General features: G+C 45.3%; 1 long non-coding RNA gene across 1 annotated transcript; it reads left to right on the forward strand.

Moving 5' to 3' along the window:
• Positions 1-5,179: 5,179 nt before the first annotated feature.
• LOC140686562 (uncharacterized) lies at positions 5,180-5,963 on the forward strand. Its single transcript, XR_012060390.1, has 3 exons — positions 5,180-5,312; positions 5,627-5,694; positions 5,891-5,963. It is a non-coding gene; the product is annotated as an uncharacterized lncRNA (long non-coding RNA).
• Positions 5,964-26,998: the final 21,035 nt, after the last annotated feature.

The raw sequence follows: 26,998 nt of genomic DNA on the forward strand, positions 1-26,998 counted from the left end.
CTGTGACGGCCAGGCATGGTCCAGACGCTCTGTTTGCTTGACTTCATTGAACCCTCTTGACTACCCCATACAGCAGGTAAGTTATTTGTATTTTTCAGGTACAAAATGTGAGTCACTGGCAGGTTCAGTGACTTGCCTAGGGTCACAGAAGTTGCCACTGGCAGAGCCGAGATGCAGGCACAAGCAGTCTGGCCCTGAAGTCCAGGCCACTGCCCACCAGGCTGCTCAGAATAAATCCAGGAAAGACCTGGGGGAATCACACCTGGCTTTTTTCCCTGTGTCTGTGTTCAGGTCTCTGTATCAGGACTGGGAGAGGGTGTGGTCTACCCTTCAAGTGGGAACCATAACTTCACTTCTTTAAAGTGTTACCTTGGCTCAAGCCCAGATTAAGGGACTTTGTGACATTTCAAAGATGATGCAGGGGATGAAGTTCGCAGTGGGGTGCGCTTGGAGTCCACTGGGTCCAAATAAGTTGGGACAGGGCAACTGAAGATTTGGCGAAGCCCAACCTCCCAGCTGTTGTTAGACTTGGACAAGGGGGAGTTTCGCACAGGACCAGCCAGTGAAGCCCTGGCTTGGTTTTCCTCGTCCTTTAGTAAACGGTGCAGATGTGCGTGTGCACACACACTTAAACATGCTGGGGACCCTGCTCTGCCTCCAGGCCACATTCTTAGAAACCGCTTCCCTTCACCTCCCCCCTCATCTCCTCTTTCTCAGTGTGACTCAGACATGTTCCCCACCCACCGCATGGAAAGGCGTTTCCCAGCAGGTTCACTGGGTCAAAGGAAAAGCCCTTTGCATCCGGAACACGTCCTGCAGACGTCAGCAGGGAGGAAGGGCAGCCAGGAGGAGGGAAGGGAGTACTCCCTTGTGCTGCTGGTGTCAGTAGGAGAGGGCAGGGAGGGCAGGGGTCATGGAGGGGAATGGAGTGTACGGAGCAGAGAAGCACATGATCAGATAAGCACTTGGCACAGTGTCCCCGGAAGGTGGACGGAGCCTTGCCGTGCTTTGACATCAGCCCTAAATGGTTTGTCATCACGCAACAGCCTAGTCCTGTTCAGTCATATTTATGACAGCTTTATAACAAAGTCAGTTACCTCCGCCCCAAAGTAGCGTGCTTTCTGGTTAGCCATCCGCACAGGGTTATGTCAGATGGGAGCCCTGCCCTCCCTCTTCGCATGCAGGTTATGGGGCAGAAACCCCCAGTCCCACCAACCATGAACACTTCTGTATCTGGTGCATTTTGAGGTTTTTTTTTTTTCCTTTAAAAGAATTCTTTTTAATTTATTTACTTAAAATTTTTAAAAAAATTTTTTGGGGGAGGTAATTAGATTTTTTAATTAATTAATTTTATTTATATGGAGGGACTGGGGCTTGAACCCAGCATCCTGTGCATGCTAAGCACACCCTCTACCACGGAGCTGCACCCTACCCCCTTGAGGTTTTTTTCTATTAACATTCCTGCAGACACAAACTTAAATGTCCCATCATTTAGGAATTAAAAAGAAAAAGTATAATCATCCCTCAGTATCCGTGGGGGATTGGTTCCAGGCCCCCAGTGGACACCACACTCCGAGCTCCTGTCCCGTCTAGAAAATGGTGTAGGACCAGGGCCCTCCAAATATGCAGGTTCTACATCCCCTGAATCTGGGGATGGGGATGGGGAACACGCTATAGAGAGGACCAGCTGTACAATGTAGCTGGACTCCTATAGGTTGAGTGCTGAGACTTGGAGATAGGACGTCAGTGAAGGGAAGTTACGGCTTAAAGTGATGTTTTCCACATTCTGATAGCAGCCATTGCGGCGTCTTTGTACTGCTCATTTTTCATTTTCCCAGAATGCGGAAGGCTTTCTCTGCTTTTTTCCATCTTTGCTTGTATGATGCCTTGAAGGGAATCTTACTGAACAGCAACAGCAGGGGGCAGAGCTCTTTCCTCTCCTGTTTCCTTTTTTGGGTTGTAATGCTCTTTCTTTTTGGGCATATTGTTTGGAGACCATCAGACATGTATTTGATGCAGGACACAAATGTCATATGGTGGTGTTCATGTCACATGGTTGACAAAGGAAGTTGAGGGAAAGGATCCCAGCAGATGGGTTGAGGTTATGTTTTATACCGTACACGCTGCATCCCTGACAGCCCAGAGCAACAACAGCCACTTTGTCAGTGGAAAAGACGCAAGGTTTTCTGTTGTCTCAAGTGAGAATTCCCTAAATGTCTATTTTAGGGACCTTACCCACTCTGCAGGGGATTTGCTTTTTCTTGGTTCTCTTTTTCTCTTCTCAAAAATGCTGCTGGTTCCGGGGCTTAGGGACCATAGTTGTTGCTCCCTTTCACCATAAAGGTCAGGATCCTTTGTTACAAAGGAGGTTTTGTGGCTCAAAGTTGGGCAGACGTGATCTCTGCTAAAGAGCTCCCCAGTTATCATGTTTGCCCAGTTTGAGTGAGAAAAGGGGGCTCATGGGTGTGAAAGTATATGAAACCACACAATTATGGTCTCTTGCCTTTCTTTTTATAACCCGCAAAAGAGACCCCAAAATGTCCTTGAAGGGAAGTTCAAATGGAAAGAAAAAAAAACCAATTTATTCTTTTGCTCATAGTTGTCTGTTCATATTAAGTCTCCAGCAATATTCTGACACTATGATGATAACAGTTACGTTTATAAAAGCTGGGGGGAACTACTCTCATCCTGGCTTGCTGATTTTCAGGTTTCTTTTGGCTTTAACACAGGAGAGCTGGGGTGTTGAATGTCCAGCAGTTGCAGGTTGACCCCTGGCTGGCTGACCTCCATCCCTGAGTTAATGTCCATCAGCCACCAGTCAGGTTGGAAGCATCACTTGGCGGTATATGGCCACGGCGGATCATTCCTTTCCAGTTGTTTTGGGTTGCCATGGAAAGAAAGATGTCTTAATGTTAAGAATAATTTGCTCCTTAATGGAAATGGTCTCTCTCTAAAGGAAAGTTAACTTGGGAGCCATTAGAGTCATTCCAAGTTGCTGTCCCCACCCCACCCCCGTCCTACTTTCTTCTGCTTGCCTAGAGGTCTTAATTTTGATGATGTATGAGGTGTCAGCCAGGAGGTCTTGTGCTCTGCCGCGAAGCACTATAAAAAGGCAGATGTATGACTGTGTCATCCCCAAATACCCTAGAAAGTTAAGTGTTAAACCAACGTTAATAATAAATGTTTTCCTCTGAAGTAGGTTATGGCAGTATCACCGGAGCCCTTTAAAATATAACAAACCAATAAAATCTCAGGGAGTTCAGGGACACCTCACCCTACCACTGTCCCTAGAGTACAGTCAGGAAAGTTATTCAACACCATCCCGTCCTGTCTGCCTGAAACCCTTGGGTGGATAGAGGAACAGCCCCTCCAAACATCTGAACTTGATCTTGACACATGAGAAGTCTTGGGACCAGAAAGCCCTGGGGAATGCAGAAATGACTCTTAAAAAGTCTTTTTGCGGAAACATGGCCACTGACCCATCACAGTGACTCAGCCTCCCTGCCCCCACCATTTTGCTATCAGTCTCCCTTGGTTCAAATGGAAGGAGGCAAAGAAACGCTCTCTGATCTAGGTCCTGCCTGACCTCCCATCACAGGGTGCTGCCTTGACCATTTGGCAAGCACTAGTCTTAACTTCTGGCTCCTGCAGGGGTTTGGCTGAGGATAGGCCCCAGGTGGGGAGCCTGTAAGAAGAGCTGCATGCTTGTGTGCAGCAGAATTTGAAGCTTACTTTGGAGCGACCCAGAGTGGTGCTATCTTTGCTTAAGAATATTCCAAGCTGGAATTCTTGATTCCAGCCCCCGTGGATGTAAAGTCCCAACTATTCCTCATCTTTTGTTCCTCACCCAGTAGTAAGATTGGTGGTTGTGGTTGCTCTGGCTGTTTGCTCCTAGAGGGTCCTTCCTGGTTCAAGAAAAAGAGTCAGCATCACTGACTTTTGATGAGCTGGGCTCCCCAGAAGCAGACCATGAGAGAAGATTCTAGTGAAAGTGGCTTATTAGGGAGTGTTTCCAGTGTTCTAAGGGTTTCGTAGGGTGGGGAGCCAGGGCTGGGAAGGGAAGGAGGACAAACAAGGGTATGATGTCAAGCCATGTCCCTGGGAGGGTAGTGTTGGCCCAGTCCCTCAGGGGCACAGTGTAGGAGACACCTAAGTGTCCCCATCAGGGACGAAGTAGTGGGGGAGTTTATAGCCCTTCACGCCTCCATGATTGGATAAGGGCTGCAGGGGCAGGACATATAGGGAATGCAGCCACAGCTGTTCCAGTAGCCTGTGGGCCCTCCTCTGACACAGACGCAGGTGCTACTGGGAGTGGAAGCACCGGGAGAGATTGTGCTCAGAAATGCTAAACAATCTGAGGAGATAGTGGCAATGGACTGACAGCCACTGCTACACACCCTACACGCAAGAAAATAAAGCAAAGGAAGGAAGCCAAAGTTGACTTTCAGGCTCATTTACTTGTTTGTCACTCATTCAGTCATTCAGCAAACATTTGCCGAGCACCTGCTACGTTCCAGTCATCGGGCTCACTGCTGGGGCTTTAGAAAAAATTAGGAGGTAGCCCTGATCTTGGACTTGAGAGGTTAACAGGGTAACATGGTGGGATGGGGAATATATACCTAATGTCCATCACCCAGCTAGCTCAGGTTTGGACCTAGCCATTCCTCACTTCTGTCCAGGCCTGTCCCATGAGGGGCCAACACTCTCATCTCAGAGAAGATTTCTGTAGAATGACGTAATCCAGAGTCTACAGGGCTGTGCTATTTAATGTGAATACAGCACTGAGATGAAAAGCACAACGTGAGTGCAAGGTATTATTAGTTATACAAGTGGCATTTAGCAACACCACAGTGCAGAAAGCTGACACAGGAGTTTGCATTTAGGGAAGTGTTCTGGGTCTCCTAGGCCCTTTATCTAAGAATCAAATGCTCCTAATGGCTATAAAACATCCCTGTCCTCGTTTGTTTTAGGACTGGAACATTTTTTCCACATCTCCGCTTTGGTAAGTGCCCCACTAATTCCAAGGAGTGTGGCCGCGTGGGCGGTGTTTCAGCAGCAGCTCAGGCAGGGTTACTCAAGGTCATGTCCATCTGTTGCTTGTGACCCACCAGCCAGGAACAGGAGAGAGGGAAAAGGGACTGGAATGAGTGGAGACAAAGAGCAAAACTTTCTCACTTGTAGGGTAACACGGGATAGGAAAAGTCCAAGCATTCCTGTTCCTCCGTTCCTAGGACCCAAGACTTGAAGATCAAAACAGACCCTGCTAGATAAAATATAGGACACCTAGATAAATGATGGACACTTTTTAAAGTGTAAGTATGTCCCAAATATCTCCTGAGAGACAATTCTATTAAACATTATTTGTTAATTTTTACAGACTCACGGACAAAGAAAACAAACTATAGTTACCAAAGGGGAAAGGGCGGGGAGGGATAAATTAGGGGCTGGGGATTAACAGACACATGTTACTACATGTAAAATAAATAAACAACAAGGACCTACTATATAACACAGGGAACTCTATTGAATTTCTTTTAATAACATATAATGGAAAATTTAAAAAAAACACTTGGTTATTTATCTGAAATTCTAATGAAACTGGGCATTCTGCATTTTTCTTCTCCAGTGTTATCTGGTAACCCTACCCACAAAGGCTTCACCTGAAGGACTTCACACCTTTAATTCCCTGCCCAGGTGAGAATGGACGGCTGGATACCTACGGAGGAGGGCTCAGTTTCAGGCCACATGGGAGATTCAGATCTCTCCATTTGAGCCATTTATCTGATGTCAACTAAAATTGATTTCAAGATCCTCCGTTCATGGTTCGTAGGGCTTGGACTGTGGACCCCAAACTGTTCTTTAACTCATACTCACTCCCTGATGCCAGCAGAAAGGCCCACCCACCCGGAGAGGACAGCAGGCACAAGTGCTCACGGGCAGGAAAACGGATGCAGAGCAATGACCAAGGTAAGGATCCCTTAGCGGGACCTCAAATTCCAGAATTCCTCATTCAAATGCAATTCCTTAGAATTTTAGACTGTGATGGGCTTGCTTATGCTTATGAAGAAGTTAAACAATGCTTTTTTTTTTAAATAACAAACATGAAAAGCTCATCTAAAATGACTTGCAGTGGCGAGGGTAGAGCTCAGTGGTAGAGTGTGTACTTAGCACGCATGAGGTCCTGGGTTCAATCCTCAGTACCTCTGTTAAAAAAATAAAATAAACCTAATTACCTCCCCCAACAAAATTTAAATAAATAAAAATTAATAAATTTTTAAAAAAAGAATCGCCACGTGTAGATTTTAAAGCCCTAGAGAAGTGCATCCAGCCCCAAACCTTGATGTGTCAGCACCTTTTTCCTGGTGTAGCCCTTTCCCAGCCGTCACCTTATTTGGGCCTTGGCACAGACTTGAGGGCCAGTGTGACAAAGGTTAGCCAACAGTTTGGCAGGTGAGGCAGGCTGCATGACCCAGGTTGCGGGGCTGGTCCAGAGCAACATGGGTGGTGACAGAAACCTCTTTGGTGGCCCCAGTCCTTCCCATCAGAACCAGCTGATAACAGGAAGTGAACCCAGAGCCAGATTCTGGATTTTAGCACCCAGATCTAGGATATGCTGTTTGAGAATTCCAGCACTTGCCTTCCCTCATCTGCTTGGTGGAGGCCACAGATTCATTCCTTAAATCTTTATGAAGTGTAGGCAGTGTTCTGGGCCTATTTCAGGGGCTGGGGACACAGCTGGGAAAGGTGGACAAGGTTCTGGCCTTCGTGGGTCTGCTGTTCTGAAGGGGGTGTCAGATGGTGACAGGTGTTCTGAGGACGGGGACAGAGGACCAGGTGGGAGGAGGGGCTGCTTTATGGAGGGTGAACAGGGAGCTCTTTCTGGACAAGGGGATGCCTGAACAGGCAGTCTCCCGTCCCATCTGGGGTCGCAGCTCTGCAGGTAGAGCTCTAAGCTGGGAACGAGCTTGGTGTCTGAGGGATGGCAGGGAGGCCAGTGTGTCGGAGTGGACCCAACAAGATGGAGAGAAGGGAGATGAGATCCAAGCACCAGGCAGGCTCAGTCTGTGGTCAGGAGCTTGGATTTTCTTTGGATGCTGACGGGGAAGCTGCCGGAAAGCAAATCTTAGCCCGGGTCCTCACCTTCTCCTGTGGAGCTCAACAAAGAAAGAGGATGTGGGCTTAGGCTCGGACTGGGAGTAGTGGAGAGGACACAGAGACCCTCACAGGTGATGGCCAGGTGCCCCCTCTTGAGGGGCTTTGGCCTCTGGAAGGGGGCAGGTGAGGCATGTGGCTGCTGCCTGCTGTACAAAGGGTGGCTCCTGGAGCTTGGGCTTTTCCCAGGATTGTAAGATTCCAATTCCTGAAGCTTCATGTGCTTTTCCAGAAACCTAGTAGGTGTCCTGATGAGGTTTCAGACCCTATAGCAGTAATTTTTAGGTCCTGGTGGCTTTTGAACACAGGCTGGGATGGTACCGTCTGCCTATGCAGACTGCCAAGAAAAGATGGTCCAAACTGTTGTGGGGATGAGCAGAGCTGAGCCCTGGCATGGGGCCAAATGTTTTATACACCCAGTTCCTTGAACTTGGGAGAAGGTCTCTTGGCACCTTGTCCGGGGGCCAGATGAAAACATTTCAACCAGTGGTTCTCAAAGTGGTTCTCAAAATGTGGCTCCTGGACCAGCAGCGTCAGCATCAACTTGTTGGAGATGCTAAATCAAAAATGCGGTCTCTGAATGGTAACAAGCACTCCAGACGATTCTAATACTCAGTGAAGTTTAAGAACCACTGCTTTAGAAGAAAGCTGGGCAGATGGTTTAAAAAAATAATAATAAATTCCTGCTTTTGCTGAGACTTGGCTTTCAGTGTAAAGTCAAATCAGCAAAACCAGAAAACTTCAGGGCATGGGTATGTGGGATGTAGTCTCTGTCCCAAACTCAACTCACCACAGAGCCTAATATCCGAATTATAACTTCCCCACGAAACATATTAATAAAGGATGAACTCTGGCTATTTCTCCCAACCAGGTTCCGAGGCCCTAGTTCATTCTTGATGTTCCTGGAGATTTCATTCATGCATGCATGCATTCATTCCCACACTCTTTGCTGCTGAAGATACTAAGATAATAAAACCCTATCTCCACCCTCGGGTAGTTTGTATCAAGGACAGGAGTCTGACTGGTGAATGAAAAGTGCAGGGTGATAAGTACTCCAAGGGCCCTCCAGGTTGGGGTGGGGCCCCTCGCCTAGGGAAGGGAGGAGGAGGTCTCAGCCTGGAGGAGCAGAAACACACAGGAGTGGGGCGGGGATCATCCACTGCAGCCAGTCTGGTGGCTGAGTCAAATTATGACAGAGTCAGATGGGAAAGCGAGTTCACAGCCCTGACTTCCCCCTGAGACTCTGCAGAGTCCATGTACACCCCATGACTACAAGTATGTGTTGGGGTGCAGAAGGGAGTCTGGAGGAGTGAGGGCTCCACTGGCAACCCCAGTCCCCAAGTTACTGGCCGGAGGCTGTGTTCCCAGCTCCTTTTTCTGATCAGATTTCTTGCTGGCTGGTTGGCTAGTTCCAAAGCCCAGCAACCCATTCTCAGTACTGTCACCCCAGTAGACACTTGCAAACCTCACTTCTCTTTTTGGAGTTGGGGAGGTAATTAGGTTTATTTATTTATTTAATGGAGGTACTGGGAACCCAGGACCTCCTGCATGCTAAGCATGCACTTTACCCCTGAGCTATACCCTCCCTCCCATCCCTGCTCCCTAGAAACCTCACTTCTATCCCAGTATTTTGTCCATCTGAGAGTGCTTTCAATTGATCAGTGAAGAAATAGGAATAAATTCCTGTCCACACAGTCAATGCTCTAACAGCCTCAGTCCTTAGCACACAGTCTTAGCAGTTCTGCTCCTACGCACAGCGTGGCCCACCTTCGGTAATTCGTTCATTCAGAACTATTTATTATGCCAGGCCCTGATCCAAATGCTCCCCCGGCCCAGTCCTCCTGTGACTGATGGCTAATAATTATGCAGGCATTTTTAGCCTCACTAGCAATTAAAAATGTGACAATGAACTACTATTTTTCATCTGTCAAATTAGCACTGCTTTGTTTTCAAGAAAATACTCTGGGCTAGTGAGGAGGCTGTGAGACGGGCACCTGCAGTACGTCGTAAGTGTTAGAAACGAGACATCCTTTCTGGAGAGCAATTTGACGATGAGCATCAAAAACCAAGTGTTAACACTCCTTAACCCGGAAGTGCATCTGGAGGTTTATTCTAAGGGAATTTTCAGGATTTAGACAAATCCTGATACTAGCTGCCACGTATTAAGTGCATACCATGTGCTGCGCACTGAACACATAAATTGTCTCCTGTACCAACAAAGATTTCACCAAGACATTGTTTTTAATGACAAAAAATTTTAAAACAGGCTATATTTACAATAATAGAGAATGTTTAAACAGATTAGAATAAGCCCATAAAACATAGTACTATGCATTAAAAACTGTATTTAAAGAATTTTAAATGCCATGGGAAATGTTCTTATATATACAGTATGTTCTAATATATACAGTTCTTATATGCATGTACAAAAATATAGACTATTTAGACATGCATAAAAATAACACCAAGAAACAAATCAAAATACTACTAGATGGAATGGAAAGTTTTTTTTAAAGTACTTTCTGCATTTTCCTATTTCTCTACAGTTGGCGTGTATCTCTTTTATAATGAAAAGGTTAGAAAAAGTAAAACACACATGTGCGTACACACACACGTGACTTTCCCCAGGGTGTAAGGAACTCTTTAGTTCATTTTTCCCTTCAGACGGCTACCTCCTGGTCCAGTCCTGGTGAGTCAGCCACCTCGTCTGAGTTTTTAATTTTCTCTTTGCAAAATGAATGTGATAATCCTGGCCTCTCCGCCTTGCAAAGATAGTTGTATGTTGTAGCTACCTCTTGCTTATAAAACCCCAAGTGAATGCTAATTACTGTCATTATTAACACACCAGTGCTTTCTGGGAGAGCTGAGTCACAGTTACTGTGACATCATCAGTGAGGCTCATATAAGGAAGGAATGGTCTCCTGGGACAGGACTTCACATGAAGCCTCCTCTTCCTGGAAACCTTCCTCCTGTATAAGTTTCCAAGAGGGACTGAAGGTGGAGTTGTGCATCCATCTACTGTCACTGGTACCAAGTGACCTTGCAGCTCAGCCTACCACCAAGCATTTGTTTCTCACTCACAGTTCAGCTGGGTTTTGGTTGATCTTGGCTGGGATCAGCTGGGTTAGACTCCAGGCTGCCGTTTGGGTCCAAATCTGTTCTGCATGCCTCTCATCCTCCCGGGACCAGCAAGCTAGCTGGGGCACGTTCTTCTGCTGGTGATGGGAGAAGCAACAGAGGACACGCCCAATCACACAAGCACATTTCAAACCTCTGGATGCGTCACATCTGCTAATATCCCCTAGCTGAGCCCAAAGTCATGGGGCAAGAAAGTGTTTCCCTCCCAAGACTGGGAGTAGGGGGGTAGGTGGAGTCTACAAAGTCACACGGCAAAGAGTGTGGATGCTGCTGAAGATGAGGAAATGAGGCCAATAATTCAACCTGGCACAAGGACCCCTGGGTGAGATGAACCAGGGGGCTGTTAGCTATCTGACTGCTCAGGCTGAAGGTGAGGAGGGAAAGAGACTGGAAACACGGGCTGTGACCTGTTGGAGGCAGCTGGGAAACACCTACTCTGAACTCCTTGGTTCACGCAGCCAATATTTACTGGGATTTGGGCTTGGAACTTGGTGGGGCTCTGAGCTGCGACGGGATATAGGTGAGTAGGAAGGCGGGAGTCTATTTGCTCATGTTTTCCTAATAAACTTTCCACAGCTGCAAGCCCACTGCCATGTTTTGAAGGCACTTGCATTTGCAACACTCCTGCCTCTCGTGTTGCCATGGTTTTCAAAGGTTGTGTGTATTTTTATCATCTCAAGACCACATCTCAAGCACTTCTTTCACCCGTAAAGATCTTTATGAGCTCTCCCCGGGAAGATCAAATGGATGTGTCCCCAGTCTGGACTGCCAGAATCATCGGATGGTGTGGTCTATTGCCTGGGATGCGGGGCTGGGGGCGGGAAGGTCTGCCTGCCAGGGCAGCACCCGAGGAAGGTGGGGAGTGGGGAGCTTCTACAGGACCAAGTCCCCAACTGTGCCCTTTACACTTCTCTGTGCCAGAGTCCGAGTCTTAATGGAGATGAACAGGGCCCGGCTGGAGGGCTGAAGGAACCAAATGTACCCTACAACCCTGGAAGATGGAGACAAGCGTAGATCAAGGGCTTCACCCCAGCAGGAGAGTCTGGGGTAAGATGACTCTTTTTACCTGGAGTGAGGTGACTCAGCACAACTACAAAACAGAAGTCTCCTTTTCCTTCTGAAAACCAACAGATGTATAAGGAGAAAAAGCCTGAATGTGGAATTCTGCCAAATAATGACAGCTGTCCCTGTTAGGTTGGCACCTGTCTTGCAAGAGGTCACTGTAACTATCAAAAGTCAGGGGTTGGACCCCAGTCAAATGACGAGAAAAATCATCAGTCACATCCCCAAACACCTGACCAGCACTACTCAAATCCTTCAGGTCGGAGCAACTGCCACAGCCAAAAGGTGCCTAAGGAGATGTGAAAAATGCAATATCCTGGATGGGGTCCTGGGATAGAATAACACATTCGGTAAAAATTAAGGAAATCCAAATAAACTGTGGTTTTCCATTAATAATAATGATCAATACTAGTTCATTAATGTTAACAAATGTACCATCCTAATAAGATGTTCATAGTAGAGGAAACTGGGTACAAACTGCATTGGAACCCTGGGTACTATCCTTTAAACTTTTCTGTAAAGTGAAAACTATTCTAAAAAAAATAGTTCATTAAAAAAAAAAATTCAAGGTTTGAAAGCACAGCCTTGGAAGCCAGGCTTCCTGGGGTCCAGTCCCCGCTCCTCCTCACCTTGGGCAGATCACTTAACCCTTTCTGCTTCGATTTCCTCTCCATAAAATGGGAATAATCGTAGGACCTCTGATCGTCCTGGAGACTAAATGAGTTAAAACTTGTCAAACTCTGGAAGAATGTCTGGCACCGAACAAGTGCTCCAAGTTCTTATTTAGTTCATAAATAAAGCTAAAGGTGTGGGTTCACCTCAAATGTTCTGTAAAACGGGAGGACGCGTACATTCGCTGAGTTTAAATTTCTCTTAAAAAAAAAAAAAAGGAGCATGCTCAGGGCTCAGTTTGGGCTCCACTGTCCCAGAAATCCCGTGACCCTGCCCCCTTCCTCCAGCTTGGCCTGAATTTGGTTCTTCCTGTTCTTTCTCCTGATGGTTTCCCATTCTTTGCCAGGTTGAGACCGGATGACTCAGCCTGGAAACCTCCCGTCAGGAAGGAGTCATATTAGCACAGGCAGATACACCGTGCTCTTGACTGTCCGACCTCTTCTTTCTTCCCCGGGAATATCCTAGTGAGTCTAGGTTCCAGCAATACCCCGAGACACCTACCATCCCACCACCCTCCCCCAGACTCATAGCCCATACCCACTAGCTGTCTCTCCTGCCTGCACGGATGGCCTCCCAGCTCGGAGAGCCTTGGTAAAGAGGGAACATCCCCGCCCGACAGGATGCTTAGGAAATGCGTGTGTTCCTTATTGCTCAGGAAGAGGTCTCTCTAAAGAACAATCCTGAACTTTGTCCAAATGCTTGAAAGCTTGACACAAGTCATCTTCCTGTGAGCATCTGAAAAAAGCCTGAGTTCAAGCAGAATCCGACCCACACATCTGCTGTTTCCTTCAGTCAAGACCTTGAATTCCTGGAGCTGTTTCCTGCCCCGGCTGATGGCCACACTCCTCTTTGGAGCTGCCAGGTAAAACAGGAGCCAAACCCTGCAATGTGGCAGTAACAAAATCTGAAGCTATGGGATGAGGCTGAATCTCCCAAAACTATTCCCTGGGGGCCCCCACTTTTTTCTAATGAGATCTATTTCTTGTCTAGAATCCTGAGACACTGGTGAAGGCGGTCATTAATAAGACTCTCATTTTATAAGTGAGGAAGCCAAGTCCTTCTGGAGAAAATGGAGAGTTCAGGCATATTTCCTCTTTGGAGAAGGGGTTGCAATCCTTCATCCACGTTCTATCTGGGGTTAGCTTCTTTGCTTTTCTCTGCTAGCACTTGGCAATGACCTACATAGACCACATGCCTAATAATAACTTGAGTTTTATTAGCACCCAACATTCAAGAGCCTCTGGGGATTTGGCAGAAAGCAGTATTTAGTAAATCACCTGCTTGTTGCAAACAGACCTTACGCCTCTGGGGCAGCCTCTGAAGAGAAAAGGCTGCCGGCTGGGAGTATCAGGCACAGCCGCCGCTGGTCTGACTTTTTTCTTTTTCATTTTTTTTTTTTTGCTTTTGTATGGAAGTCTCTAAGACCATGGCTCACTTGCAAAGGGTTGACATTTGGGATCTATAACAATTAGTGTGGCTCAGATATCAACCAGTCAGAATGGATGCTGGCCAGAGGCCCCAACCAAGACTCTACCCCAACTCCCATCCCTAGTTGGCCAGGCATTGGCCCTAAAGCTGCAGGTTTAGGAGAAGGTCCAAGGAAGTCTAGGGAAGGGGTCGAGGTGGTCAGGGTGATGAGACAATCGCTGTACCAGATGCTATGGAACTAATTCCGTATTTAACCAGCCGACTGTCAACCCTCTATACCCACATGTTCTCAGTTCCTGGGAAGTACAGATCCATATCACATGGCTGAACACAGACGAGTTCCTAAGCATATACGATGCTTAACCTTGGCAGCCAGGGAGCAGTGGTACTTAGATTCAAGAGCTTCAAGGATTTCATTTTCCTGCATCCTACTTCCCCTTTGGTCCACTGGAGCTGGACATGGGATTGAAGGTGGGCCAGGTGAGTGGTTACCTGAAATGGACAGGTGTGAGAAGAACAGGGGAGTGGGTGCAAGTCACAAAGGATCACATGAGATGATCAAAGTTAGGGAAGCCCAAGAGGGTCCCTAAGTCCAGAGGATGGTGTAGAATTAGATGTGAGAGACAGGACAGAACAGGGTGGCTGCTGGGGCGATCCCAGGACAAGAGGGTGGAGAGGGTCAGAGAACAGTGAAGCAAGAGGGTCTAAAACCATTGGCTTGAAGGCTCCACCATTCCTTACCAGGAGGGGATTAGCTGTGGTTAAAAATGTAGGGAGCAGGGGAGCTACTCAGTGCTCAACAATTCTTAGAACCTCCTTGTAAACAGATTTCCCCAAGTGTTTGTGACTCACCCAGCCAGTTTTTTTCTAGAAAAGTTGTCTCAGATGCCAAAGCCAATGCTTAAGAAGGACTTTTGTCATTTGAAGGGCTGATTCCCACTGGGAAAAAGTATGATTTGGTTGGGTGGTCCTTTCTATCCCAGTGTCCAAATTCTCTAGGGCAGGGCAGCTGTATAAATTTTTACCAGTACAGTAATTCTAACATAGCCCATTTCAAAGTGGGCTCGAAGGCCACTGGCGGTGCAAGTATTCTCCTGAGAGATGCAAATTGCTTTTCAATTGCATGAGTCCTTTTTTCTGTTCAGAGCGAATGCCACACAATCCTCCAGCTGTCATTATGGAGAACTAACAGCTTCTTACTAGTAACTTATTAAGTGAATCATTAAGGATGACTGAATTTGGAATTTGTGAATCAAAATTAGTAGGTGACCGGAATTCTTTTATTCAGCATTCTTACCCCCATTTCTGCCTCCATGCAGCACCTCAGTGCCTATAGGCTGGTACCAAGGAAGAGTCAGGAAATTAAATGCCTTCTTTCCCCAGGACCCCTGAGTTTACTCCAGGCCCTAATTCATCCACTGCTTTGGAAACCTCAGAAAATATCATGCCAATGGGAGTTTCAGGGGAAAGATCTTGAAATACCAATGAGTCAGAAGGTGAGTCAATTCAGTTCCCAATAGAAAACAGATGGCATCTTCAAAACAGGATAACCTGGGGAGGGATTACTTACCAAAGTGTGGGCGGAGGGCGGGGGACACAACCAGCGGTGCTGTAGCTGGAGCCTCACCTCCCTGGGTCCAAAGGAAGGACAGTGGGGACAGTTATCAGAGCCCGGTGAGACAGGGTGTCTTGTTAGGCTCCTGGTTCTTGAAAGGAACAGTGACCTTCAGCAGAGGTGACCTTGCAGGGAGGAATCTAGGGAATACGTATCGTTCCCCAGTTGCAATGTCCTTCCTTCTGCCAGGCCTCCTGCGTGGCCATACCCTGCCCTGTGAGAGGACACGGGGACTGCTGATGAGCTTTGGGCACAGAGGGGCATGGGGCGGGGACCTGGGAGGCACAGGAGGCAAGAAATAAACCCACCAAGTCCTCGCTGTGGCTCGAGGTGGGAGGAGACTGGAGAAGCTTTCTTTTCTTAATGCATTTCTCCATTTTCCTCATATTCTCAAAATAAGTACATCTGACTCCTGTTTGGAGAAAATATGATTTTTAACTAAAAAAGGCAAAACCACAAACCACATCAAAAGCAATAATAACAACAAGGAGTCTGTCCCAAGGATGCCCCACCGGCCAGTACCAACACTCTCATTAGCCAGAACAGGAGGGGAGACCTCGCCCAAAATTCTGTCCCACTACGAACCGCCAGCTGACCCTTTCCCTCAGGGCACTGACCACAAACAAAAGCAAATGGAACGTCCCACGTTGTTGGGAAGAAGAGTCACTGGGTCCTGAAGAAAGTGATGCCCAACTTAAAGTCATCAGGAGGGTCCATGGCCTTGCAAACTGTTAGAATCTCTACAAAGATTCTTTGTAAACGAAAGGGAGGCATTCGCAAAAGGTTATAACCACTGCAGAAGGCAAGAATGAACACATCCACAGCCCCCAGGAGGCCTGTCGCACGGCTCACACTTGGCCAGAAGGACACAACCTTGGAATTGAGGAGAAACACACGCAGGACCAGAGCCAGCTGGGAGGGAGCGCTCTGTTTCCCATCACATGGCCTTTTCCTCACCCGTCTTCTCTGCCCCTCAGCTCCCTGGGGTCCCCGTGCCCAGGATCTGGCTAGGAGTCTCTCGTGGGGGTCTCTCCCTACCTGCAGCGTGGAGGTAGATCCTTAGGTTTAGGACTTTCGGAGACTTCAGAGGGCACCCCACTTTTCTCTTGCTGCCTGGACTGCCTTTGGCAGTGTGATTTCAGAGGGAAGGACAAGACAGATGAAGCCAGTGGAAACCCCATCTCACCACGAGAGGAAAATCATGGCAGAAGAGGGCGGGAAAAGAAGGCAAAATAGGGAAATGGGAAATTCCTGCTAAAGGCTGCAAAGGTGATCACACTCTTCCATTGTCATTTTGAGTCCTTTTAACCTTTGGCACCATGGGGTCTGAGGCACTGGCAGACAGAGCCCGGAGGTTTTAAGGCTGGAGAGAAATGCAGTGGCAAGGAGAACTCTTGTCAGGGTTTACCCGGTCCCCATGCCCTCGCCATCTTTTACACCTCTCACCACAACCCAGAGGACAGAAGCAGCCCCTGAGCCACACCTGGACCTCCTGTTGTTTCAAAACACTGAACCTGTCTTCCTCCCCAATTTAAACCATGCGATCTGACCTACAACTACTGGTGCTTGTCCTCAGTACTGGGGAAGGCTGAGTGGTGGGTGCAGGGAGTCCAGAAACAGAGGAAAAAGTTATGAACATAGAGCACTTATTTTTCCTGCAGGATTGGGATGTAGCTAAAAGTGCAGATTCTGGAGTCACACTGAGAAGGTCCAAATCCTATCTCCTCTGCTTCTTGTCAAGGTGACCCCCTTACTTAACCACCAGAGCCCTCTCACTTAGAACTGGGATGACCAGACCGATGTGCTCCCTAAGGTGACACAATGTAAAATACACAGCGTGAATTTGGACACATTCTTGCCTTAAAAAATTTTTTTATCTGAAATTAATCAAGCCTCCAGATCTCTTACCAGTTTACAGGGAATATAGGGGACTGAAAAACAAATGAAGCAACACAACAAAGAAGCAAGCAGCCCAGTTCAGAATGTGGGATGTCCTACAAGATAAATGACCTGGTGTCTTCAAAAAAACCAATAGCATGGAAACAAAAATGAAAAAAAGGAGTGGAAACTTACAGAACAGAAGGGACCATCAAAAGCAATGTGTGAGCCTTGTCTGGATCCTGATTTGGAGAAAAAAAAAAAGCTGTAAGACACAAATGAACTTATTTACAAAACAGAAACAGATTCACAGACACAGAAAACAAACTTATGGTCATGAGAAGGGAAGGGGGTGGGAAGGGATAAATTGGGAGTTCAGGATTTCCCGATACTAACTACTATATATAAAATAAATAAACAACAAGGTTCTACTGTATTTCACAGGGAACTATATGCATTATCTGGTAGTAACCTATAATGGAAAAGAATATGAAAAAGAATATATCTGTGTACATGGATGACTGAAACATTATGCTGTACACCACAAATTGATGCAACATTGTAAACTGACTATACTTCAATTAAAAAAGAAGAAGGAAGAAAGAAAGGGAAAGAAAAAGGAAGGAAGGAAGGAAGGAAGAAAAAGTCCTAAAGAAACATCCTTGAGAACTAACCTAATATTAAGGAATAGCTGTTAATTTTGTTAGGGTGAATAATGGCATGGCAGGTATATTTCTAAAACGTCCGCACCAACTACAGACGCACACAGAAGCATTTATGGGTGTAACGACATGACATCTGGGATTCAGAGTGTCAGAGAGTAGCAGAGGGCAGAGTTAAAATTGTTGGAGCTAAGTGATGGTTGAAGCCTGAGTTTTCATCTTACTTGTCTGTCTATATTGTGTATTTTTGAAAAATTTCATAATGAAACATTTTAATAGAGGCACAAATAAGTGACTACAATGATGTTAGGTTGGATTGGACCCCTTCGGTGGGATCTCAGCGTCCATCAGGTTTACCTGTGCTTTCGTGCATGGCTGGGGTGGGTGGTTCCATCCAGCCTCGCTTGCTTCACTTCCAGAGTGAGCCACACATCATTCTGACCTGAGGCATGGGATGCCAGCTAGAGTCTGCTCAGGTCACCCCCACCCAGCCGTGAAGAGCCCACAAGTGCAGGGGTGTCAGTGCCCCAGGTGCCTTGCTTTTTTTTTTTTTTTTGAAGTGTAGTTTGTTTACAGTGTTGTGTTAGTTTCTGGTGTATAGCATAGAGATTCAGTTATACATACATGTATATTCTTTTTCATTATAGGTTATTATAAGATATTGAATATAGTTTCTGTGCTATACAGTAGGACCTTGTTGTTTATCTTTTCTGTATATAGTAGTTTGTGTCTGTTAATCCAACTCCTAATTTTTCTCTCCCCCTTTCTTCCCTTTGGTAACCATAAGTTTATTTTCTATGTCTGTGAGTCTGTTTCTGTTCTGTAAATAAATTCATTAGTGTCATTTTTTTTTTGGATTCCACATATGAGTGATATCATGTGATATTTGTCTTTCTCTGTCTTACTTCATTTAATATGATAATCTCCAGGTCCATCCATGCTGCTGCAAATGGCATTATTTCATTCTTTTTATGGCTGAGTAATGTTCCATTGTATGTATATTTTCTTTATCTAGTCCTCTGTTGATGGACATTTTGGTTGTCAGGTGCCTTGTTTTAAAGGTGCATAAACTGTGGCTGTGTGACGTGAAGGGACCCCTTTCATGACAGGTGGTCGTGTAATTGATCAGGACCCTGTGGGGTCTTCCTGGGACAGACCTCTCCCCTGTATCCTCTGCAGTAGCTCCTGTCTGAAGTACTCAGATAATCGTATCTCACGCATATTTCTTGAGTTTTTCAGACACTAAAAACCACCACCAAGAGAAGATATTAACTACTTGATGATCATAAGCACGGAGCCCCCAGACCTTCTGGTGCCTAAGGTTTGATCACCATCAAACAATCTGAGACTTGTGCACAGCTGATCACAGACCCTGGGTTGCCCGGCCCTCAGCTGAGCCTTTTTAAAGGCTCCTTTCAAGGAGTTTGAGTTTTTTTGGGCCGGAGCCACTCATTCTCCTTGCTCGACCCTGCAGTAAACCTTTCTCTGCTCCAAACTCGGATGTTTCAGTGTTGTTTGGCCTCATGGTGCTTCGGGCACATAAACTTGTGTTTGGTAATAGTTTTAGCAAAGCCAGTGCAGGAGTCTGTGCCTATGGTGGGTTGACCCCGCCAGGGGCAGCCCCTTCCCTGGGTCCCAGCAGCTGCCGGAGCTCACTTCGCCCTAGGGGAACTGGGAGGGACACCCCCTGACAGGTGCTGGCCACCCCAGCACAAGGCAGAGAAATGACTGGAGTTACGTCCACACTGAGTGCCGCCTAGGGGTAAGTGGTTCCAGCTTGCACAGGCTGGGAATTCTCTCCCCTCCATCTCATTCCCACCTGAAAGGGAGTCACTCTGAGTTCATTGTAAGCCACCCTGGGTCTGTTCTCTTGAAAGCTGGGCCTGTCTGTTTGGAGGCCTCTGGGAGTGGAAAAGGTATTCTTAAACTACACCTCCTCTGATTGTCTGTCTGTGTGGCTGTAGTGTATTTGTTGTTTGTGTTTTTGTGTGTATAGTTTTGGGTGTGAGCCGCTCTGGCTTGTGCAGGATGGGGAAATTCTACCCTCTCCACCTGGTTTCCTTCCGTTCTGAGAAGTGAGCCATTTTGGGCTCACTGAAAGCTACTCTGCGTCCATTCATTTTTGGGAGCCAGGCCACTTTAGAAGCATCTCTCTGGGAGTAGAAGGGACATATTGGGGCTACACCATGTCTGATCTTCTGTTTGTGGGACTACGTTTGTTATTTGTGTTCGTCAGTACTTGCAATGGTTGGTTGAGGTGTCTGGTGAGTAACAAGGCTCTTGGGTGAAGACACCAGGGTATCTTCCCCTATAGTACTGAATGTTGGTTGGGATTTTCCCTTTCTAGCCTTGGCCACTCAGCTTCATCTCTGACAGTACCTTAGTCGAGGTTCTTCGCTTTTTCGGAGTTAGGGAACGGTGAGACTGTTTTGAATTGTTTTCTAGATATTTGATAACATCGGCTGTGAATACTTAAGTATGGATGGTCAGAGCTCTGTTCCTTCTTATAGTCCCCCTAGGATATATTTTTCAAAACAGAGATCTTCAGTTATGCTCCCATAAATGAAAGAAAATGATATTTTTTATTGTAACACTGTGGGCTCAGGACTCCCTGAGATCTGGAGAACAATGGCTCTTATTGCCTCTGCTATTATATCAAAGTGGGCTTTTTGTAATTGTTTAATCTTTTATCTTGGGGCGGGGTGCGTGTGTGTGTGTGTGTGGGTGTGTGTGTGTCCGTGTCCGGGTACCTGAGTCCAAATCCTGTTCTCTTCCTGATTTTGCTGAAAGTGAGGCATGTGGATATGAGTGAATGATACATTATTGTCTATTACTGTTATTTCTTTAAATTGAGGTGAATATTTGGGAACTAGAAAAAAAATCCCTGAAAATGGCCAAGATGGTGGGTTTTATAACAGCAGGTAGAGGAGAAATTTGAATTTCTCCTCCTGTGCCTTTGAGATGGAGATGATCTACGTGGGCTCTCAAGGAGAAAAGGCTTTTTAAACTGAAGCAGAGATGCTGTGAGATCTCTGGTTCTGTCTTTATATAAAAAATCAACTTGTGAATGAGCTCCACTTAATTGACTTAAAAGTAGTGCTTACAAATTAAATACTTCTAAGTACAAAAGAAAATTTCAGGTTCATGTGATTTAGGAAACATTCAGTACTGAATTGACAGCTGATATTTAAGCTTGTTGGTATAATTAACACAAACATGTCTTTCTTTGTACCTAGGTTTACTGAAGGTCAGTAAGTTCGTGTTTCTGTTGCAGTTTGTCAGCAGAAAGAAAAAAATTAACTTGGAATGACAAAATTCAATAAGTGAAAAATGCAAATGAGATAAGAGCTTTTGGGTGAACTCTTTAGAAATAATTGTAGTTTAGGAATGTCTACTCCAAAATGATCTCTCCAGATATTTGATAACTGGAAATTTTAGAGTTGTGCTAAATTAAGTTAAATGATGGAAGTTTATTAAATTGTTGAATAGCTAGTTCGTTCCCAAACAAATAAGATATTGGAGCATTCAGTAGAAATTCTGAAATATTCACTAGAAATTAAGATTTTTAAGAATTGAGGATTCTAATTTAAATATGTAATTGAAGCTACTAAAAATAATACTGGAAACATTTCAGTATACAGTAGGAAAGTAGGATATACGTTTTGGAATTTAAAAAGAAAAAAAGGTATAAGGAATGGAATTGCATTTTGTTAAGGAAAAAGAAAGTAATTTGGTCCTGGAACCAGTTGTCTCTAGATGGGAAAAAAACAAGGGACAAACTAATATGGATACAGAGTGTTGTGGAAAGTTTGTAGAAAGGGACCCCTGAAAAAGGAGTTCTGTGTGTGGTCTGGCTGAGATAAGATTAAACTTAATTAGGTAAATGGATTTTGTTATTAAAAATAGGCTGGTGCAGGACTAGATTTGGTTCCTCTCTGTTAAGAGGACAAGTTTACTTAGAGTGCTTCTGTTAACACATGGTGTGAAACTTTTTGATAGTTGTGACAAACTTCCTATCAATTTCTAATTAAACTTATTTTGACTTCAGCTAACTTTAGGATGTTTCAGAGGGCCCCTGAGATATCTCAGAGAAAACTATTTAACTAGGATTGGTTGGTATGTTAAATTACACGGGGAGCATTGTCAAATGAGGGGTAGGCCTCCTCAAGTGATATGGTATGGATAAATGTTATTAATACAGATATTCTTGAAATTATATACAGTTTCTAAAATTTGGATAGACCCTGTATAATGCTATCACTCATGATTCTTAGGATGTTGTGTGTCACACTAACTTGGTTAAGCTTCTTTGTCAAAAACATTGTAATCGGATCTCTGCTTTTTTGGGTCTTTTGTCATTTATAGACAGTTAAGCTGATGCTTTGTGCAACTACTTCATCTTCAAGAAGATTCATAAAAAGGACTTTTTGACAAGTACAGAGCTTTTTTTTTTTTAATTATGCTGCTGAGCTGGGTAAGATATTTAAGGAGTCTAATGAAAACTCAGATTTCATAAAACTGTCAGTAAAAGGAATTGATTACATAGGATTGAGTGAACTGATGAATATGGTTATAATTTTTTTTGGTTCTCTGAGTATTACTAGCTTTTAGTCTATGTTTTCTAACTGAACTGTTTACCAAATGCTTCTCTCCCTATCAATATTGCCCCCAATGTTTAGGATAGAAAGAGAAGTCTCTAATGGAGTTGTCACAGAGTGTAACTACTCATGATGTATAACAATGCTTAAGTCTTTTGCTAAAAGCACGCGTATGATGCTTGTGTTACAATTGGGCAGAAGCGGTAAAATGCATAGCATATAAAGTATTTCCCCATTAGGGTACCTGTGAACCGTTTCACAATATCTGATTAGTTTTTCCCCAACGTGGATAACTAAGCAAATGTAAAGGAGGTCTAGCACCAAGGGATACGATCTGAACCTGGGGCAAAGCCACCACTCCAGCATCGAGGGACAGATATTTTGATCATCAAGTGTTTCCACTGAAAGATTTGCAATCAGCAGGGGAGATGATGGAAAAATCTGTATATACTGAGGTATGGGAAAGTCATTCTGGCTTTTACGTAGTTGGACTAAAAACAGACTGCTTTGGTCAGTAAAGCTTATGGCCTTTTAGACATGGTTTGTACATCTGCTTTGGCCTTGAGGAGGAGAGTGCTTTTGAAAGTCAAAATGGAGTAGCTGTGGTTCAGGCATCCGAGGTGAAACTAGGTGGCCCTTGTGGAGGTGATTTCAGGCATGTTCCTATATTGTTGAGAACTCTGATTTTCTGAGCTGTGTCATGCTGGGGATGCCACCAGCCATTCCTAAAGCAATGTCAGCTGGCAGCTGCAAACTTGTGACCTCAAGGTCTTCTCTAGTAACTGTTGAATTTTTAGACAATAAAATTGCTTTAGATCAGATGATAGCAGAAAAAAGGAGCTGTGTAGTGGCCAATAGCTCTTGTGTTCTGTCTGTCTGTCTGTCTATCTATCCATCCATCCATCCATCCATCCTCTTTGCTTGGCCCAGCAGTAAACCTTTCTCTGCTCCAGACTCCAACATTTTGGTATATTTTGGCCTCACTTGCATCGGGCATATGAACTTGCAGTAACAGTTGGGGGCAGAGCTGGATGAGGGATTCTGTCTTGAGGCCTTCCATGGTACCCAGTGGAGGGCTCTGCCCACAGTAGGCCCCTGGTAGGGATGTTTTGAATGATTAAATACATGCCTGTGTCAAAAGAATAGAGATGATAACAACACAACACATTTAACAGTGGAGGTTCTACAAAAAGGTCTGTTTTGTTTTATATGACTGGTTTTAATTTTTTAAATTGAAATATAGTTGATTTACAACATTGTGTTTGTTTCAGGTTTATAGCAAAGTGATTCAGATTCTTTTCCATCATAGATTATTACAGGATATTGAATATAGTTCCCTGTGCTATACAGGTTCCTTGTTGTTTTTTAAATTTTATCTATAGTCGTTAGTGTATCTGTTAATCACATACTCCTAACTTATCCCTCGTCCCTTCCCCTTTGGTAACCGTTAGTCTGTTTTCTATGTATGACTAATTTTAAAACCCCCAAATATCATTTGAGAAGATGAGTAACTATCAAGGAAGATAGTCCTTCACCCCACAGCAATGCACTTCCGGAAGGTGGTAAAACACCAAGCTGACCGTCTCTTAGCTCTGCCTTCAGCATGATGAACCCAAGAGTCCACGAGCATAGATGTGCACGTGAACAGGTGTGTGTGTGCTCCATATTGCTGCAGATAAAAATAGCTCATGCGCTTGGAAGAACAATTGTCTTTAATTCTAGGAATTTGCAAAAAACACTTGTAGCCAAGAACAGAATCTCGGTTTTGAAGATAATCATCCCCTGCCCCCCACCTCTACAGATATTTTAAATAGTAACATGAGGGAGAGAACACACAGAGGCAGTGCCTCAGACCCAAGTCCTGAGACCTTGGGAATCCACTCTTTCTCCCCTTCTCCCCCTTTCTCCTCTCTCCTGGGACTCCCAGCGAGCTACGATTGAATCTGTAAGATTGCCAGGTTCTAAAAAAAAAACAAGGAACCTGGCTATCAGGCTAAGCTATGCAAGAGATATCTGTACTCTCTATTTTGTGTGTAAAGCAAGGTAGGAAATATTTTTGTTTGTCAGAAACCTGGCAAGAAGAAAGCTAGTTGGGTGATGCAGGTTCCAACTGCGTGGGTAACCTGTTTAGCCGGGACCAGATGGTTCAGAGGGTGGGTAGTGAGATCTAAAGTACTCTCTATCTAGGTCAGCGTTGAATCCAGCCTAGGTCAGTAATAACAGAGACTTGTTTGCCAGATGTGTGTTCAGGGGCTGAGAGAAATGAGAGGGTGTTCTGAGATACAGACATATCTGAATCTGAGTCTGATTCGTCTTCTTTCGGGGTAGGGTTTAGTCCTGACTTCTTGGATGGAGCTGTCACTGAAGGAAATCTTTCTGTATAAGGTGGATCTCTGCACCAGTGGTTCTTTCTCCAAAGATTACAGAGTGTAATTGACTTTCCAGGACTTTAAAGAAAACATAGTGTCTAGAGTAAACTAAAACATACGAAATTTTTTCATACATGGGAGATGAGTATCAATTATTATAACTTTTTTATGGATAAATTGGACCGTATATCAAAAAACACTTTCAATTTGCAAAGCATTTGCCCAGCATTCCACTTTAAGGAGTTTATTCTAAGGAAGTAATCAAGGATGTGCCTTAAGATCTTAGTAATATTTTTTCAAAAAATAGAGCAATGAACTAATCTTATTGCACAACAATAGGGCTTTTTTTTTTTAATGATGGTACAATAGAATACCTTCAGCCATTCAAAACAATATTGTAGATATATTTATTGACACAGAAAGATGTCTGTGACACATTGCTAAGTGGTAAGAAGCTGGTTATAAAATAAGTCTGACCCCACTTTTGCTTTTCAAAAGCTTTTTACACGCCTATGCATACACATACATACGTGTTTATGTGCCTCGAAAAATATATGGAAAGTTTGTCACAGTTATTTCTGGGTGATAGAGTAACAGGCAATTTTTCTTTCCTTTTTGGTTTCTCTATTTTCTACATAACAAGCAAGCATTTATTTTTATGTTTTTTTATTGAAAGGTGTTTTAAAACAGAAATTAGGAGCTTTTCTGGAGGATTCTATGTAGTGGCCGAAAGGACAGTGGAGGTGTGATCCATGGAAGAGGAGGTCTGCCAAGGGAATGGGTGACCCAGACTCTGTTCTCTTCATGGGAAACGTCCTTCCAGGGAGGTCAGCCCCAAAGTCGCGTGGAACGATGTTGCGTGGAATCGAGCCGCCTCTGGTCCTCCCACAGCAGTGCACAGACACCTGTGCTCCTCAGAACGGTCGCACGCTGTGCACGCTGGAGCCAGGGCTTGGAGCGGGCAGTGCCTCGGCAGGAACAAAACCCAGGCCACCTGTCCCTTTCTTTAAGTTCTTCTTGGCTTATCCTCACGCTCAATAACTTAAACATGAACTTTCCTAATCCCTCAAGAGAGTTCTTTGAAAACATGAAAGGAACCTATATAACCATCGAGAGAGGACAGGGCTGGCCAAGGCAGTTTCTGTTGAGCTTTCTTGCTTTCAGATGTTGCCTCCTTTCAACAGATGTCTCGGCACTGGGGGAGCCCAGCTCTGAGCTGATGCTCCTTTGTCTCCTTGACCCTCTGAGGTCTGCAGTAAGTGCCCTCCCATTGTTTTTGCAGACACGTGTCCCCAACAAAAGCAGGTACAGCAGCAAACCAGGGATGAGTAAGTCTGCCCCGAAAGCTAACATCAGCTCAAAAGGCAAGCAAGCCGGAAGCCCATCCTAGGGTTTCAAGCCTCCTGGGTGAGAGCAGGGCTGCAGTGATGCACAGTTTGCCATGTGATGAGCTCCTGGGCCCCTGCCTGGCTAGCTTTGGAGTTCGGAAGACATATATGTTCAGAGGTGACCATGCTTAGAGTGGAGAGGCCCTGAGAGACCCACGTCCTTCCCTAGGCCCATCCACCTACCCATCTTGGTGCTTCACAGAAAGGGGCTCTGTGACCCCACAGGGCTGAATTTGAAAGAATTTGGAGGCCAATGGCATAGCTGACGGAGCTGCTTTGGGTAAGTGACACAAACTCTTGGAATTCTACTACCTTTGTTTCTGAAGTGGAAGTAACACAAACCCAGGGAAGCTGTACAGATTCAATGAGACGACTGGCCAGAAGGAGAGGTTCCTGTAGAAAGTCAGTGGTACTTGTGATGACAAAGATCTCCCTGAGTCCTACCCTCTCCGATGGCTGATCATCAGTCCCAATGTGAGCTCCCCTGGTCCGAGCTGCACGACAGCTCCCTGGAACAAAGACCTCATTTGCCAGCCTCTCCTGCAGGTCATGAGAACGTGTTCTGATCAGAGGGATGTACGTGGGAGAGTCAAGTGCAGCCTCCATTAGCAGAAGGAGGGGTCCTTCACCCCTTCCTCCATCTCCTGGGCCGGAATCTAGACTTGATTAAGGCTGAAGCCTAAATGAGTCAAATCATCACATTTGCCCGTGACCCGAGGATAGACTGAAAATCCCAAACAATAGTGGTTTAAATACCACAGAAGTTTCTTTGCTTTCTGTAAATGAATCCAGAGGTAGGGAGTCCGGGGCTGGTGTGGTGGCTCTGTGAGGTCGTCAGGGACCCAGGCTCCTCTGTTTGGTTTTGGATTTCTGGTCTAATCCTAACTTCAGTATCACTCATGCCAATCCCACGTTGCTTTGTTCTGGTCTCACCGATCAGCACTTTCCCACCTTGATGGGAGCCATTCACGTGTGTGAGATCTCCTCATGGACGCCTCCCCCAACTCACAACGTCTTCTGTCACACTGTCCCCCAC

Source organism: Vicugna pacos, chromosome 17 (genome assembly GCF_048564905.1).
Source record: "Vicugna pacos chromosome 17, VicPac4, whole genome shotgun sequence".
Classification (NCBI taxonomy): domain Eukaryota; kingdom Metazoa; phylum Chordata; class Mammalia; order Artiodactyla; family Camelidae; genus Vicugna; species Vicugna pacos.